A 4,624-nucleotide genomic window follows, 5' to 3' on the forward strand; every position below is an offset into this window, starting at 1 on the left:
CCTAATAAAATGATTTAAAAAGAAAGAAAGAAAGTGTTGTTTCTGCGGCTCCAGTCATGCCCACACGGATGTGTCCAAGTCCGTCTTGGAGGCGACCAGCAGCTGGCTCAAGACAAGCTGCCCTAGGAACAGGTTTGCTGTCAGAAGAAGCTTCATCCAAACAATGGCTTCTGAGGGGATCTGCCTGGGCCGGTTAACATCAAGGCAGAGAGGTCTGCTCAGAAAGTTTGGAGACTGTCTTCTGGGATTCCTGCAGGGAGAATCTTGATCCATTTCCTCCAAGGCTAGTCACAAGGGCTCATGAAGAGGAAGTTTTAAGAAAGCAGAAAACTGCGTTGGTGAGAAAAAGACCCAGACAACTGCACGGGGGCTTTTTTTCCCCATTAGGAGAGCCTCGAGGGCCGTCCTCCATGAACCACACTGGGAAGCCTTACCTCAGCCTCCCCCAAGCCCCAATCTTGCCCCTTCAGACTGCCGTTTGTTCTCAGAACTCAAAGAATATGTAAAAAGAACCTGACGTGAGTCCCTGCAGATGCCAAAGCTGCTGTTTCCACACGGTGCCAATCACAGAGTACAGGACTCTTTGGGGGCAGAGTGAAAGCACCACGTATGTAGACCTAGATGGAGGCCACGTGGAGAAACAATCGCTTCACAGTTTGATATTTTTGTTTACTAACGATGGCTATGCTTCGGTGGCCATACTTTCTGACTCCCCCCTGTAGGATGAAGGACAGTAAAGAAGATGAGAGATACAGGCACTCAGGTGAGGGTGGGATGAAGATGGGCATGGAGTGCGGAAGGAGGGGAAGAGAGGGAAGGGGTAAGGATGAGATCTAGGGGTGAGGGTGGAGGGTGGAGGGGGAGGGGGAGGGTGGGCTCCTTGGAGAGAGGTGAAGGTGAGGGGGAGGAGTTTATGGCAAGGGTGGAGAGGTGGAGGTCGAGTTCTGGGAACATGAGTTGGGGGTTGAAGGTGAGAGAGGTGGAGGTAGGGTTTTGGGCTGAGGGTGGGTAGGGATCCATGGTCATCTATAGGGCACAGGAGACTAGAGAGATCAAAGAGGCCATTGGCTGTGTAAGTCTGGAGATCAGATGTGAGGTAGGGGTGCACGCCTAGGCTTGGGGGCTGTACAGCTTAGGGGAAAGATGCTAGTGAGATTTTGTAATAAAGAGGAGAAGAGCTCTAGGCCCCAGGGCACTTCAAGTCCTCCAATGAGGAGGGAGCAAGAAGGGAGAAAGAGGAAAGCTTAAAAGAGTATTCTAGGGGGAGCCCAGGCAAAGTGTTGTAAGGAACTGAGTTGTAATCCACAATTAAGGCCACATCCTTGATCTTCATCAGCAAGTGCTTCAAGTCCTCCTCGCTCTCAGCAAGTGTGATCCATAGGTTTATTGCGCCGACCGGGCCAATAGGAACATGTGGGATTAATCAGGTCGCAGTTTGATTGGAGGGCAAAGAGATAAATGGCTCTGCCAGGCCCGCCCCTCTCTCTCTTGCTCTCTGGTGATGGGGCCAGCATGCAGCTGCTTTAGCTAGTTCTCTGCCTCAACTTGTGAGCTACACTATCTGTGGGACAGCCAACCTGTGGATCACGTAGCTAGAGCTTTAGGTTCCTTCGAAACCTGCTTCGCCATGCTACTGGTGTGTACATCACTTCAGTTTGAGGCTGATGGATCCTATCGTCCTGCCTTGCTTGAGTTCCAGATTCCATGTGGGCCTGCTTCGCTGAGCTCCTGAGCTGCTGACTGTTGGTGACCCACCCTGCTGTTTACTGCCTGTGGGTAGCTTCTTCATGCATCGCCAGAGGGAGGATTCAGCTGTCTGCTTCCTTGACCTTGGACCTGGCAGCCCTGTGAGTTGAAGGACTTCCTGTATATTAACTCTTCTATGGAAGTGAGTTGAACTGAGCCCTCTGTACTGCTGTGTGGACTAATTAGCTGTTATATATTCCTTCATGCTGTGTGTGTGTGTGTGTGTGTGTGTGTGTATATTCATAAGTGTCCTGGTTTTGTTTCTCTAGAGAACCCCGCCTAACACAGCAAGGCTGGTTCATCTGTATATCTCAGGTTTCTAAAAAGCCTTCCTCCAATCTTGATGCCACATTCTTCTTCAAAGAATCCTGCTTCTCTGATGATTTGCTCAGCATACAGATTTACAGATTGAATAAGTGTGATGAGAAGATAGTTGTCCTGGTAGTTGAGGGTAAGTCTGATGAGATAATGAGGTAAGCAGCAAATAGAGGGAGAGTAATTGGTGACAGTCCACAAAAGGAACTCTTTCAAGAAGTTTTTGGCAAAGAAGTGGATAGAAATGGACCGTCAGTGCTCAAGGGGTTGCTTTTTTGTGGGGAGAGGAGGGTCCCCAACAAATCATCACAGGTCCAGTAGGCGCAATTGTACAGTGATAATAAATAAAGATTACTGTATAGTAAAGTCATAGAGAGCATGAGAGATAGAAGAGAGATTGAATTAATGGAGTCAGACACAATTCATAGTAGCATGCTCACCTCAGCCCCGCTTGGTAGTCCCCGTGCGGGGAGCCCGGCCTCGAAAGCAGGAGAGATCCCCTGGGAGTGAGAGCAGGAGAGAGCCCCCACTTTATTGCTAACCAAGGGTTATATCTACTTCAGGGGACGTGATTACAGGTAACCACACATCACAGGAAGGGGCAGTACAATAGGCATATATCATAGGAAGGGGATGTATGATAGGCATAAGTGTGACAGGATGCGTAGGAAGGGGATGTATGATAGGCATAAGCATAACAGGAAAGGGATGAGCTAGGGATGTGCCCATAGGAATGGGAAGGTCTAGTGGTATACATGTGACAAGATGGGCGGACCTTAGATTCATGATGGCAGCCTAACCTTGGTCATCTTTGGGCGGGTTTGACCTCTCTGGGGTCTCCTACAAGGAAACAGACAACTACTATCCTTATCAGAAGGGAGAGGACCCTACTTGTTGTGGGATAAACAGTGGTGTCTGCTTGGTCTAGATGACTGATAGCTCTTAGGCAGAATGACCTCTGATCTACTCCTGATGACCTCCAAGTGTATAGTCATTCACAGCAGCTAAGTTTGGCATCTATTTAGGGGAGACAACTTGGGAGAAATCCTTCTGTTTGCAACACTTCTTAAATTTTATTTCTAGGATGGTAGACATTAAAGATACAGAAGAAAGACTGAGAGTGGTGAGACTTGTTGGAGAGATGTCTTGAGCTAGGCAGAGATGTATGAGATTAATGCCCTAGGGTAGCAGGTACCCTCAGAGGAGAGGGAGGATGCATCTCCATAGCAACAGGAGGGAGGCAGGGTCTAAGGCAGTGGTTCTCAACCTGCCTAATGCTGCAACCCTTTAATACAGTTCCTCATGTTGTGGTGACCCCCCACCACCATAATATTTTTGTTACTACTTCATCACTGTCATTTTGTACTGTTATGAACTGTCATGTAAATATCTGATAAGCAGAATGGATTAGGCGACCCCTGTGAAAGGGTCATTCGACCTCCAAAGGGGTTGCGACCCACAGGTTGAGAACCGCTGTTGCTGGGTGTTTAGCTGTGAAGGGGGGCGGGTCTGAAATGTGTGATAAACTGAGGACTCTGATGAGTGCGTGTAGCCTCAGTTCTATGCTCGTAACCAGGAGCATGGACAGCTAGCCCTATTTTGAGAAAGGTCGCCATTGTTCCAAGATAGAAATGTTTTCAAATACACTCTCCAGGCTGAAAATGTGCTCCCTGCAATACCGCCCCCACCCCCCTCCACTAAGGAGCAGTCATAAAGGAGCTACCATAACAGATGTCTCATTCCTGCGTCTGGCTAGTCATTGTGTCGAGCAATCAGGTTCTATAGTCTCAACCCACTGTCGAATGTAGCAAATTCTCTTCTGATGCAGATCATAGATTGTTTCCCTAGGGAGGGCTCAGGGGTGCTCAAGGTCAACGAGCACTGGTTCAAGAAGCTGAGTCATTTTCATCACCTGTTCCTTGTGTTACCCGTGTATGATATTACCCATTGACTACGTAATATGTTCACTGTGTGATGCGTATGCCTTTTGAAAATCTGTAAGCCCCATTACATATATACATTGGAAAATCGATTCACTCTCTTGGTCCTGACATAGGGACAAAGCCTCTGTGCCTTGCTGTCTATATGTCTTTTATTATTTCCCACAATCGCCATATGGCTCCTAAGGACCCGTTTGACTATCGAGACTTGCATCCTGAAAGACAGAAATGTTTTGTTCGGATGACTTGTATATTCTTGATGAAAGAGGAACAGAAGTCATCAGCTGGACAGGAGATGTGGGGAGGAAGAGCCAGTGGTCTGTCCAAACTCCAAATTCATTGCCACTGAGTTAATTCTGACTCATAGTAACTGCCTTTTGGGTCGAGTAGAACTGTCTCTGGGTTCCCTAGGCGGTCAATCTTTATGAGAGGAGAAGCCTCATGTTTCTCCAGAGGGGCACCTGGGTAAGTTCCAAACTGTAGACCTTGTCGTTAGCAGCCCGGCAGGTAATCCAGCTGTGCCACTGCCCAGAGGTATAAAAAAAATCATCTAGGAGGGGATTTCAGAGGTATCAGGTAGCCTCGAGGCTCGCTGGAGTGAGGAGTTGTGTCAGGGTTTAAGC

The sequence above is a fragment of the Echinops telfairi genome, unplaced genomic scaffold, assembly GCF_000313985.2.
Source record: "Echinops telfairi isolate 266 unplaced genomic scaffold, ASM31398v2 ScPeMD7_7457;HRSCAF=8495, whole genome shotgun sequence".
Taxonomy (NCBI): Eukaryota; Metazoa; Chordata; class Mammalia; order Afrosoricida; family Tenrecidae; genus Echinops; species Echinops telfairi.